Raw genomic sequence first — 14,902 nt, 5'->3', positions numbered from 1 at the left:
AGCTTCTCCAGAACCACATAGTTGCCAGGGCTGATGAACATAAGATTGGCTGGGCAAATGACAGGCTGCTGGCCCACAGACAGTGGAGGCCGACAAATCCCAAGATTGACAGGCAATACGGCTAGCTGCTGGCTCAAGTCCCAAGAGCCAGAGGTCACATGATGACAAGCTAGATGCAAGATCCAGAGCAAGCACACAACCTTTGCCAGAATGTCCATATACATACATACATATATATGTTGTTGTTTTTGTTGTTAGGTGCCATCTAGTTGGTTCTGACTCATAGTGACCCTATGTACAACAGAATGAAACACTGCCCGGTCCTGTGCCATGCTTACAATCGTTGTTATGCTTGAGCTCATTGTTGCAGCCACTGCGTCAATCCACCTCATTGAGGGTCTTCGTCTTTTCCGCTGGCCCTGTACTTTGCCAAGGATGATGTCCTTCTCCAGGGACTGATCCCTTCTGACAACCTGTCTGAAGTATGTAAGACACAGTCTCTCCACTCTTGCTTCTAAGGAGCACTCTGGTTGTACTTCTTCCAAGACAGATGTGTTCATTCTTTTGGCAGTCCATAAAAAAAAAATATTCTTCGCCAACACCACAATTCAAAGGCGTCAATTCTTCTTCTGTCTTCCTTATTCACTGTCCAGATTTCACATGCATTTGATGCGATTGAAAATACCGTGGCTTGGGTCAGGTGCACCTTAGTCCTCAAGGTGACATCTTTGCTTTTCAACACTTTAAAGAGGTCCTTTGCAGCAGATTTACCCAATGCAATGTGTCTTTTGATTTCTTGACTGCTGCTTCCATGGCTGTTGATTGTGGATCCAAGTCAAATGAAATTCTTGACAACTTCAATCTTTCCTCCGTTAATCATGATGTTACTCATTAGTCCAGTTGTGAGGATTTTTGTTTTCTTTATGTTGAGTTGCAATCCATACTGGAGGCTGTGGTCTTTGATCTTCACCAGAAAGTGCTTCAGGTCATCTTCACTTAGAGCAAGCAAGGTTGTGTCATCTGTATAACACAGGTTGTTAATGAATCTTCCTCCAATCCTCATGCCCCGTTCTTCTTCATATAGTCCAGCTTCTTGGATTATTTGCTCAGCATAGAGATTGAATAGATATGGTGAAATGATACAACCCAGACGCACACTTTTCCTGACTTTAAACCTGTCGGTATCCCCTTGTTCTGTCCGAACAACTGCCCCTTGATCAATGTAAAGTTTCCTCATGAGCACAATTAAGTGTTTGGGAATTCCCATTCTTCACAATGTTATCCGTAATTTGTTATGATGCACACAGTCATATGCCTTTGCATAGTCAATAAAACACAGGTAAACTTCCTTCTGTATTCTCTGCTTTCAGCCAGGATCCATCTGACACCAGCAATGATATCCCTGGTTCCACGTCCTCTTCTGAACTCAGCCTAAATTTCTGGCAGTTCTGTGTCGATATACTGCTGTAGTCACTTTTGAATGGTCTTCAGCAAAATTTTGCTTACGTGTGATGTTAATGATATTGTTCTATAATTTCCACATTTGGTTGGATCACCTTTCTTGGGAATAGGCATAAATATGGATCTCTTCCATTCAGTTGGCCAGGAAGCTGTCTTCCAAATCTCCTGGCATAGATGAGTGAGCACCTCCAGCACTGCATCCATTTGTTGAAACATCTCAATTGATATTCTGTCAATTCCTGGAGCCTTTTTTTTTTTTTTTTTGCCAGTGCCTTCAGAACAGCTTGGACTTCTTCCTTCAGTACCATCGGTTCCTGATCATATGTTACCTTTTGAAATGGATGAACATGGACTAATTCTTTTTGGTATAATATGTCTGTGTATTCCTTCCATCTTCTTTTGATGCTTCCTGTGTCATTGGATATTTTCCCCATGGAATCCTTCACTATTGCAACTCGAGGCTTGAATTTTTTCTTCAGTTCTTTCAGCTTGAGAAACGCCGAGCATGTTCTTGCCTTTTGGTTTTCTATCTCCAGCTCTTTGCCTATGTCATTATAATGCTTTACTTTGTCTTCTTGAGCCACCCTTTGAAATCTTCCATTCAGTTCTTTTACTTCATCAATTCTTCCTTTTGCTTTAGCTGCTCGACATTCATGAGCAAGTTCTCCTCTGACATCCATCTTGGTCTTTTCTTTCTTTCCTGTCTTTTCAAGGACCTCTTGCTTTCTTCATGGGTGATGTCCTTGATGTCATTCCACAGCTCGTCTGGTCTTCAGTTACTAGTGTTCAATGCATCAAATCTATTACTGAGATGATCTCTAAATTCAGGTGGGATATACTCAAGGTCATATTTTGGCTCTTGTGGACTTGCTCTAATTTTCTTCAGTTTCACCTTGAACTTGCATATGAGCAATTGATGGTCTGTTCCACAGTCAGCCCCTGGCCTTGTTCTGACTCATGATATTGAGCTTTTCCATCTTCTCTTTCCACAGATGTAGTCAATTTGATCCCTGTGTGTCTCAGTAGTGCTTTTTTTTTTTTTTTACTATTTTCCTAGTTAGGGGCAGTTCTAATGGCTTCCACTTGGCTTTTCCTACCATAATAGCCCTTACTCCACTTGTCAAAGATCCAATGTGGAGGTTCTGCCAGTTGCTGAGTATATTTATTACAATTATGCATTCTGTAACTGGGAAAATCACTACAGGATGGGTTGGGGACACACTGGACCCATTCTGAGACAGACCTGAGTTAAGGCACCATTAATAATCTGATCTCCATATGTCCCCACTCTGACTGGTGGGCCACAGCGATGTTTTGGGTCTCCTGAAATTAGTGTCAGTTCAGAGCCAGTGTCCAATAATCCCTGAAAAGTCTGATTATTTCCTTTTCCCCAATCAACAGTCACTCTCATAAAAGGCCCTAGATACTTTTAGGGAAGGCTGGGAGAAAGATTAGCAGTATAAATTTTTGGCACCATAGTGGGATTCTTCCTCAAGGGGTTCTGGCCTCCCTTTCATTCAAGGGGTAGTGGGTATGTAAACTGGCTCAAATCTGGGAATTGACTGAGGGGCTGTAAACCTCTATTCTGGAAATTTGAGTTAGACTGCCATTTAGTTCACCTAGAATTAATCTACTTGTCCAGTTCAAGTAAATATTTAGTAGATTTTTGATCTAGTTCACTCCTAGGGACACCATGACTAAGTAGCTAGTGCCATAAGTCCATATGAGTGAGACTATTCTGATTTCTACTTTGACTCCACTGTGCATTATGTTAACTACACCCACCCCATCTTTGCTGCTTGAGTGCTGCTACTTGAGCCTTATCACCATGGGATCCAATTAGCTCCACTGTAGTTAGACATCTTAATCCAGATAGAGCAGTTTCCATTGTCAAGTCAGACTTGCATAAAATAGAAACCACAGCAATCTTTAAGATGCTGGGGCTCCCTTCACAAATTTGTTCCTTACCGTTGTGTTAAAAGGTTTGTCCTCTGGGCATTCCATGTGTATGACTGTGGTTCTAGCCTGATAAATCTACTCTAACATGCCAATTTCCCTAAGCCTTTGGATACCTTCTTCTACAGTATACTAAGGCAGGTCTGGTACTTCAACTTGATTTAGTGTAGTCCATCACATAATCGATGCTTCAGTGAACCAACCAAAGAAACTATCAGATCCTCTCCTAATCTCTTGAGCTCAAACATAAAATGAAGAATCTGTGCTTAGTGGACCCATATTAATAACTCAAACTGATCCAACTTTATGTTCCTTTCACCGCTATCCCACATCCTTAATAGCCATTCCCATGTATATTCCCCAGATTTCTGTTTGTATATATTAGAAAAGTCAAGCAGTTCTTTTGGAGTGTAGCATACTACCTCCTGCATCACACTCTGTATTTCAACTTTTGGGGCTTGCTGAGACTTAAGTTTAATTATAGGTCTAGGAGAAAAAATGGGTGGTGGGGTGGACTTTGGAAACATTCAGCAAAGTCTTATAAGGCAGCTACCTCAGCCGATGACCCAGGCAATACTCCAGATGCCTCCCCAGGTGATATCTCAGGCAAAAACTCTTCAGGCCCAGCTGTATTATTCTCATCAGAAGGGAATTGAGGAGATTATGATTTTACTGGACAGGGTGGCTTAGCAGGCATAGAAAGAGTAATCTCTTGAGAAGGGAGTAAGAGGCCTCATTCAGTTGGCAGGAGTGATTCAACCAAATTTAGAGGCTTCATGTCCCCAGCTTCCAGGTGATTTGCCCATATGTCCCCAATTCAAGTTTCAGGATCCCATTTTTTCCCCATAAAAGAAATGTGATCCAACATAATGCAGAAATTATTGAACAATAGGATTAATATCACACACATAAAAATTTTGATGAAAATCATTCAAAAGCTGTTGCAGCAGTACCTTAATAGGGAAATGCCAGAAATTCAAGCCTCATTCAGAAGAAGACTTGGAGCAAGGGATATCATTATTGATGTCAGATGGATCTTGACTGAAACAGAGAATACCAGAAAGAAGTTTATCTGTGTTGACTATTCAAAGGCATTTGAACATGTGGATCATAGCAAATAACGGATAGCATTATGAAGGATGGAAATTCCAGAACAATTCATTGTGCTTATAAGGAATCTGTAGATAGATTGAGAGCCAGTCATTTGAATAGAACAAGGGGATACTGTGTGGTTTAAAATCAGGAAAGGTGTGAATCAGGGTTGTATCCTTTTACCATATATACTTAACCTGCACGCTGAGCAAATAATATAAGAAGCTGGAATATGAAGAAGAATTTGGCATCAGGATTAGAGGAAGACTCATTAACAGCCTGTGATATGCAAATGATACAATTTTTCTTGCTGAAAGTGAAGAGGACTTGGAACACTTAGTGATGAAGGTCAAAGACTACAGCTTTCAGTATGGATTACACGTCAACATAAAGAAAACAAAAATCCTCAAAACTGGACCAATAGGCAACAGCATGATAAATGGAGAAAAGATTGAAGTTGTCAAGGATTTCATTTTACTTGTATCCACAATCAACACCCATGGAAGCCACAACCAAGAAATCAAATGGTGTATTGCATTGGGCAAATGTGCTGCAAAATACCTCTGTACAGTGCTAAAAAGCAAAGACTTCACTTTGAGGACTAAGGTGCTCCTGACCCAAGCCATGGTATTTTCAATCACATCATATGCATGGGAAATCTGGACAATGAATAAGGAAGACTGAAGAATTGATGCCTTTGAATTATGGTATTGGCAAAAAATACTGAATATAGCATGGACTGCCAGAAGAATGAACAAATCTGTCTGGGAAGAAATACAGCCAGAGTGTTCCTTAGAAGCAAAGATGGCAAGACTTTGTCTCATGCACTTTAGACATGTTATCAGGAAGGGTCAGTCCCTAGAGAAGGACATCATACTTGGTAAGGCAGAAGATCAGCGAAAAAGAAAATGCCCTTAATGAGATGGGTTGACACAGTGGCTCCAACAAGGAGCTCAAACATGGCAACAATCGTGAGGATGGTGAAGGACAGGGCAGTGTTATGTTCTGTTGTACTCGTGGTCACTCTGAGTCGGAGTTGTCTGGACAGCACCTAAAAACAAAAAACATTTCTTCCCAATCGATGCCTTCACTTTAACTGCAGGTACTATTCAATGGGATTTCAGTTGGCATTGTAATTTAACCACTCTTATGATAAGAATCTTGGTTTGTTTTTTGGCAGTATCAGCTCTGTTACCACAAGAAAGAAAGCTTTCTTTCAGCATGCAAGAGGCAACTTTAGGGTCTTTTATACGAAGCTTGAGCTGTGACTCTGAAGCTTTGAGCTCATCCCTTTCTTTCACCAATTTGTTTAGTGAAAATAGGACAAACAAGCCAGGTTCCCTATACTTCTCATTTTTATGAAATTGCAGAAATATATCAAGCATGCAGTCACCCAGAGCCTCACTCCTCGCCAGTACTTGATCTATTGGTGTTGATATTTTGCCTATTAATATTTCCACCTCATGCCATCAATTAGCAACTCCATCTTCACTAATGGAGGCAGTCATCAGTGCCTTTAAGAGTGGTCAAACTTGAGAACCAATTCAGGAAACACTGCCTTATGATTTTCTTTCTCTGGAACCACTCTCGGTACCAAATGTCTTAGGCTGAGTTTTCTGGAAAAATAAAACTAGAGAAGCATATATATATATATTTATATGTATACACATACGTACATATATACATTTACATACACTCATATATGTATGTATGTGTATATATATATATGTATACATATATATACTTGTCCTGGTGGCTAAGTGGTTAAGATCTTGGCTGCTAACCCAAAGGTCTGCAATTTCATCCACCAGCTCTCCTTGGGAACCCCATGGGATAGTTCTACTTGACTCTATGGCAGGGACCCCAGGTCCAAAGGGAGGTGCTCTGCTCCTGGCACTGCTTTCTTAGTGGTATGAGGTTCTTCCCCACGCCCATCTCTCTGCTCACTTCTTTCTTTTATATTTCAAGAGATTGCCTCAAAACACAATCCAATCTTGTAGATTGAGTCCTGTCTCACTAACACGATTGCTGCCCATCCTCCCTCATTAACATCATAGATGCAGGATTTACAACATATAGGAAAATCACACAATACCAGGAATCATGGCCCAGCCAAACTGATACATTTTGGGGGGGGCACAATTCAATCTACGACAACGCTCTTACTTTCTATTAAAAATTATGTCATCTCCAAATAATGTTTCATAGATTTTTTTCCGTATATATCTGAATTTTGTTGAACTCAAGAATCTGAATTTCTTAATTCAGTCATTATTTTTCCAGCAAATTTGTGATCAAAATAGCTGTTCAGCGGAAAACAATGTTCTATACCTATATAAAACATGTTTTATAGAAGTTACTGGTAGCCCTAAACTCTCAAAAACTTTCATAATCTGATCTCGTTTTGTATGGCTTTTCTTAATTTTATTTAGATACCTTACCCAACTTGCTCTTTTGTCAGGAAACAATACATTAGAAATACTAACTTCTCCAAATAATTTTATCTTCGTTTATTTAATTACTTCAACAAGTAATTTTGAGCTCTCACGCTCTGTACCAGTATTGTCTTAGGACGTAGGGAATGGGAAGATACAGAAGACAGAATCCCACTCGAGGGCATTAACAAGTGGTTTGGGAGATGGTCTTTGAACTGACTATAGAACAATAAAAAGCATACCCTAAAGCTCCATGATCCATACAAATAATCATAATTATGGGTTTGGATAATAAAAAAGATAAATGTATGATAAATATTATTAAAGATTTCATAGAAAAGAGCAAATTTAACTTAGGGCTTCAAAAATAAGACCATTTTAAACTATGTTTCAAGCACTGAAGAAGCAAACTTCGATAAATTCCTAGTCCTTTATCATCAACCAAATTCCATTACCAAGAGAGAGAGCTCACATATTTTCTTGGACGACTGATTTATATTTTCTAGACAAGAAAAACCAAGTGGAAAATAGTTCCAAACAGTGTGAGTGTTTTCAAGGTTTCAAGATTACTTTCCAATTCAATTTGTCAATTTGCTATCATTTTCTCCCAAAAACTTATTCTGAAAAATTAAAAAAAATATTTTAACATTTTACATATAGAAAGTATAGAAGTTTTACTATTCATTTAATAAAGGCTCCCCTCATATAAAACATTTGAGTCTGGAGGAAATGCTGAGAGACCCACCACTGGAATAACGTTCTTTTAAGTAGCAAGAAGACAATATTAGCCTAAAGATAGTCTATGCCAACACACTGACTCCCCCACTGAACCATCTACATGAAGTTAAATATAGATATTATGCCATAAAGTCACATTGAGCTTAATCTGGGGTTCTTTATATTTCTTACAGCCTTATGAGCTGCTCAGTTTCTGCTCTGAAAGGTTTGAATGCTGGCTTCTCTAAGAGCTTGAAATTTTTAGCTTTGTCTTTCTATTCTATTTAATAAGCACTTTTCATAAACCATTCCAACTTTTAGTTTAAGAAAAGTGAGTTCGTTTATAACATTTTACCTAATTTTGGAAGACTTTTTTTTTTTTTTTTAAACCAGTCTCCAACAGGCAAGGAAATTATCATCTACTGCAACATTAACTAGAAGGAAGTTAAAAATAGTAAAACTTATTTCACAAATTGGCATTTTCTTTACAATTCTTCCCAATGTTTTTCTTTCTTTCTTTTTTAAACAATTTATGTTGTAATTTAAATTAAAAAAAAAAAACTTCACAAAAGTGATATAACTGCTGCAGAGCTAGGTTATAATAAATTCACAGCAAGGATTTCCAAGTGTTTTACCCTTTGTTCAATATCATTTTTTCCTCCCCAAGAGAAAGTTATTGTAAAATAATTACACACCTTGTTATTTCTTATTTAATATTGTACACTCTGCTCTGTTACTTTATTAGCAAAGAAGATGGGACATGCCATAGGACTAATAGCAAGTATTGACAGGAATTGTTTTTAGGTGCCATTGACTTGGTTCCTACTCATAGTGACCCAATGTACAACAGAGCAAAATACTGCACAGACCTGCAACATCCTATCTGAGCCCACTGTTGCAGCCACTGTGTCAGTCCAACTCAGTGAGGGTCTTCCTCTTTTTTGCTGCCACTCTACCTTACCAAGCATGATGCTCTTCTCCAGGGACTGGCCCCTCCTGATAACATGTCCAGAGTACATGAGATGAAGTCTTGCCATCCTTGCATCTAATGAACATTCTGGCTGTACTTCATCCGAGATAGATTTATTCATTTTTTTTTTTTTCTGGCAGTCCATGGTATTTTCAGTTTTCTTTGCCAACAACGTATTTCAAAGGCTTCAATTCTTCTTCCGTCTTCCTTATTCATTGTCCAGGTTTTACATGCATATGAGCCAATTAAAAATACCATGGCTTGGGTCAGGTGCACCTTAGTCCTCAAAGTGACATCTTTGCTTTTTGACACTTTAAAGAGGTCTTCTGCAGCAGATTTGTCCAATGCAATACATCATTTGATTTCTCTACTGCTGTTTCCATGGGCATTAATTGTGGATCCAAATAAAATGAAATCCTTGACAACTTTAACATTTTCTCTGTTTGTCATGATGTTGCTCGTTGGTCCAGTTGTGAAGATTTTTGTTTTCTTTATGTTGAGGCGTAATCCATACTGAAGGCTGTGGTCTTTGATCTTCATCAGTAAATACTTCAAGTCTTCTTCACTTTCAGCAAGCAAGATTGTGTCATCTGTATATCACAGGTTGTTAATGAGTATTCCTCCAAACCTGATGCCACATTCTTCTTCATACAGTCCAGGTTCTCAGATTATTTGCTCAACATACAGATTGAATAAGTATGGTGAAAGAATATAATCCTGAAGCACAGCTTTCTTGATTTTAAATCATGCAGTATCCCTTGTTCTATTTGAATCACTGCCTCTTGGTTTTTTTTGCGGGTTTCACATGAGCACACTTAAGTGTTCTGGAATTCCCATTCTTTCATATGTTATCCATAATTTGTTATGATCCACACAATCAAATGCTTTTGCATAGTCAATAAAACACAGGTAAACATCTGGTATTCTCTGCTTTCAGCCAAGATCCATCTAACATCAGCAATGATATCCCTTGTTCCACATCCTCTTCTGAATCAGGCTTGAATTTCTGGCAGTTCCCTGTACTGCTGCAACCATTTTTGAATTATCTTCAGCAAAATTTTACTTGTGTGTGATATTAATGATATTATTTGATAATTTCTGCATTCCATTTGATCACCTTCCTTTGGAATGGTCACAAATATGGATCTCTTCCAGTCAGTTGGCCAGGTAGTTGTCTTCTAATGTTCTTGGCATAGATGTATGTGAGCTTCCAGTGTTGCATTTGTTTGTTGAAACATTTAAGTCGGTACTCTGTTACTGCCTTGAGCCTTGGTTTTTGCCAGTGTCTTCCCTGCAGCTTGAACATCTTTCTTCAGTACCACCCTGATCATGTGTTGAACGTCAACCAATTCTTTTTGGTACAATGACTCTGTGTATTCTTCCCATCTTCCTTTGAATGCTTCCTGCCCTGTTCAATATTTTGCCCACTGAATCCTTCAGTGTTGCAACTCAAGGCTTGAATATAATGAAATGTGCAATATAATGTGAATATCATGAAATGTGCAAGACCTGAAGTAAGAAAATCAAAATGGAAGAATATGCTCAGCATTTCTCAGGCTGAAAGAACTGAAGAAAAAATTGACAGGAATAAGTCCTTAATAATTCCTGGTTCCAAGCAGAAGCACCAATTATGATTAATATAATGAGATTAAAATAATTTTAAAAAATTAGACAATATATCCGAGTCTCACCAGATTTCTTTCTTTTTCTACTCCAGGATACAGACTTCTTAAGAGAGTTGAGAAGAGTGGTGTTAAGTAGTAATAGAGAGATGAATTAGGAAAAGGAATTTATTTTTTCACTCTACCACTAATTTCCTTACTATCAAAATTCTAGTTCTCACCCAAGTAGAGAATCATAAAAATAGCTTATTGCATCCATTGTTTTCCTCTTACCACCCAGTTTTGAGTTCTTCTCTATTCCTTATTTCAGCAAGTTAAGGACCAATGGTTAAAGGATGTTATCTCAACCTACACTATTAAGGCATATGAATTATTCAGTGCATCAGTTTTAGATGAGGATTAGCATGCAACTTCAGGATATCATTAAGCAGAATAAAACCTTGTCAGACAGCAACCCCCTTATTTGAATGTTTATTGAATGCCCATTGTGAGCCAGACCTGGTCCAGGGCTATAGATTCATTGGTAAAAAAGATAGATATGATCCATGTACTCATGAAGCTCCTAGTCTAAGAGGAGGAAAATGTTCAACAAAAAATTAAGGTGACCTAGAATGTCATGGATAAGAAGTACAGGGTGGGAGCATGTAATGCGGATTTAAATTACTCTGGAGTGAGACAAAGTGATTTGGAGAGAGTGATGAAAGACATCATGGTAAAGGAAAACTTGGAGCTAATCAGTGAAAACATGTTTGAAAAGGGGGTTGATGGAAGTTAACGACAACGACCTAGGCAAAAGAAAATGGGTAAAGGCCTTGAGGTGGGGAACAGTGTAGTATAGTCCATGAACTAAAGGAAAGTTAATAAGATTGGAGCATTGGGAACAAGTGGGGAGAGGTGAGTTATGAAGAAGTTCCTTAACTCTCTGTTCTAAGCTCTTTCTTCTTCTCATTTTATGTCCTCTCCTCCTCTGGCTTCAGTGGATCATGGCTTTTTTTATGACCCAGAAGGAAATGGTTTAAAATTTTATTCTGTAGTTCAGACATCTCCTCTGAACTCTAGATCTTTATGTGTTATAGCCTACTTAAGGTCTCCAACTGACTGTATCAAAGGCATCCAAATTCTATATTTGCAAAACCAGGCTCATCATCTTCTGAAAATCAGTCTTCTTTTAGTGTTTCACGCTCCTCTATCAGCTAGTCTTATAGAGCATAAACTTATGACTCATTCCAGACAATTATCTCCATCTTCCTTCCCTACTATATCTATAATCAAAACCTGTTAGTTTTCCTTCTTAACTGTCTTTTGAGTATGTCCACTTATCTCCATCTCCACCATCACCATCGCAGTTAAGCGATTATCAGCTCACCTATAAACCAAAAAACCAAACCAAACCTGTTGCTGTCAAGTTGATTCTGAGTAGAACTGCTCCATAGGGCTTCCAATGAGCAGCTGCTAGATGCCAACTGCCGATCTTTTGGTTAGCAGCTGTAGCACTTAACCACGGCATCACCACGGATCTAGCTCACCTATAAAAAAAAAAAAACCCACTGCCGTCGAGTCGATTCCGACTCATAGTGACCCTGTAGGACAGAGTAGAACTGCCCCATAGAGTTTCCAGGAGCACCTGGCGGATTCGAGCTGCTGACCTCTTGGTTAGCAGCTGTAGCACTTAACCACTACACCACCAGGGTTTCCAGCTCACCTATAGACTAATGAAAACCCATCACCTGGTTTCTCTGTATCTGTTTTCTAATCATGCTCTAATTTAATTTGTTCTCCACACTGCAACATTAAAAATTAATCCACACATTATAGGCTTCTTGCTTTTGCTTAGGTGGAGAAAATTTAAATTTCCCCTACTCTTACCAAAAAAAAAAAAAAAAAAAGAGCACTGGAAAATCTGCAGTCACATCTGTTCTCTAACTCCTCATAGAGCAGAGCTCACAGGACAAGCAACTAAACTAAACTCCAAGAAAGGTAGGGACCTACAAAGAGAGAAGGGATGATTGTATTGGGGCAAATGCTTTGGAGCACTGGTAAAATACGGCTAAAATTTTTTAATAAATTGATAAAAGCTGAGTGTGGGGTAGAATGAAAATATAGAACTTTCAGCAGGTACAAATATATGGGACATTTTTTCCCACTTGCAAACTTGTGTCAATGGACCTCAGTCTCTGATAAGATGTCCAACTTTTAACAACAACAAAAAAACCAACCTAAGCAAACAAAAATCAAGAAAAAACAACATAATGGCAAAAGACAAAGTAATCAAAGACCCAGACTCAGATATGACATACAGATTGAAATGATCAGACAGGGAATTTAAAATAACTATGATTACTAGCCTCCTTCTCAAAGTAGAGCTGACCTACATGAAGTGGATAAAGTAAAGCTTTTAGGACCTTCATTTACTGAAGTAGCATGACTCATAATGAGAAGAAACAGCTGCAAACATCCATTAATAATTGGAACATGGAATGTACAAAATATGAATCAGGGAAAATAGAGAGTTGTCAAAATAAAGCAGAACACATGAAAATCAATATCCTAGACATTAGTGAGTTAAAATGGACTGGTATTGGCTGTTTTGAATGGACAATCACATGGTGTACTATGCTGGGAATGACAAATTGAAGAAAAATGGCACTGCATTCATTGTCCAAAAAAAAAAAAAATCATGATTTAACTTTAAATACTATGCTGTCAGTTATAGGATAATTCCCATACACCTACAAAGAAGACCAGTTAATACAACTATTATTCAAGTTTACACACCAACCATTAATGTCAAAGGTGAAGAAAATGCAGATTTTTACTAACTTCCGCAGCCTAAAATTGATCAAACGTGGAATTGAGATGCATTGATAATAACATATGATTAGAATGTGAATGTTGGAAATAAGGAAGAAGGAGGGGTGGTTGGAAAATATGGCCTTGGTGATTGAAATGATGCAGGAGATCACATGATAAAATTTTGCAAGATCAATGACTTATTCATTGGAAATAGCTTTTTTAAACAACATAAATGGCAACCATACATGTAGACATCACCAGATGGAATACACAGGAATCAAATTGACTACATCTGTGGAAAGAGATGATGGAAAAGCTCAATACCGTCAGTTAGAACTAGGCAAGGGGCCGACTACAGAACAAACCATCAATTGCTCATATGCAAGTTCAAGTTGAAGCTGAAGAAATTTAAAACAAGTCCACGAGAGCCAAAGTACACCCTCGAGTGTATTCCACCTGAATTTAGAGACTGTTTCAAGAAGAGATTTGATGCACTGAACACTAATGACCAAAGACAGACAAGTTGTGGAATGACATCGAGGATGCAAAAGGTCATTAAAAAGACAGAAAAGAAAGAAAAAAGCAAAATGAATGTCAGAAGAGACTCTGAAACTTGCTCTTGAAAATCGAGTAGCTGAAGTAAAAGGAAGGAATGATTAAGTAAAAGAACTGAACAGAATGTTACAGAGGGCAGCACAAGAAGAGTAAAGTATAATAATGAAATGTGCAAAAAGGCCTGGAGTTAGAAAGGCAAAAGGGAAGAACACGCTCAGCATTTCTCAAGCTGAAAGAACTGAAGAAAACATTCAAGCTTCGAGTTGCCATACTGCAGGATTCTATGGGCAAAAAAATTGAACGACGCAGAAAGCATCAAGAGAAGATGGAAGGACTGGTTCCGGAACGGGGAAAGCAGCGTCTCAACCCGGAAGTCATCCCGCTGGGATTTGGGTGCGCGCACGGGCGGGGCGTGACCGCGGGACCCAATTATAATCGCCTGAATAGACCCTGGGGGCGGGCCCACCCGTTCGTGCGGGAAATGCCCACCCAGTGCCCACGAGCGGTGCCACGCACCGGAGGAAGTCCCCAGGAGGAAGTGACTGGTTTCCGAGCAAGGAAAGCAGTGTCCTAGCCAGGGACCCGTCCAGCCCGGATTTTGGCGAACGGGGGCGGAGCGTGAACGTGGTGTTCAGCTCTATATTCTGTGGTGCTACACTCCTAGCTCTCAGATCCCTCCCCCACCCTCCCCAGGCGACCCCATTAACATCCGAATACCCGGAGCCAGAGGGAGAATTCAGATAGGGATCTGACTACATTTTTTTTTAGCCGACTACTTGGAAAATCTAGTTTCCCAGTGATGGCTCGGAGACAGCAGTCCATATCAAACCACATAAAGAAACAGACCATGACAGCTTCTCCAACCCCCCAAACAAAAGAATCAAAATCTTTCCCAAATGAAGATACAATCCTGGAATTATCAGATACAGAATATAAAAAACTAATTTACAGAATGCTTAAAGATATCACAAATGAAATAGGATAAATGCAGAAAAAGCCAAGGAACACACTGATAAAACTGTTGAAGAACTCAAAAAGATTATTCAAGAACATAGTGGAAAAATTAACAAGTTGCAAGAATCCATAGAGAGACAGCATGTAGAAATCCAAAAGATTAACAATAAAATTACAGAATTTGACAACGCAATAGAAAGTCAGAGGAGCAGACTCGAGCAATTAGAATGTAGACTGGGACTTCTGGAGGACCAGGGAAACAACACCAACATAGCTGAAAAAAAATCAGATAAAAGAATTAAAAAAAATGAAGAAACCCTAAGAATCATGTGGGACTCTGTCAAGAA

This window comes from Elephas maximus, chromosome 4 (assembly GCF_024166365.1).
Source record: "Elephas maximus indicus isolate mEleMax1 chromosome 4, mEleMax1 primary haplotype, whole genome shotgun sequence".
Lineage (NCBI taxonomy): Eukaryota > Metazoa > Chordata > Mammalia > Proboscidea > Elephantidae > Elephas > Elephas maximus.
This window is presented reverse-complemented; position numbering follows the sequence as displayed.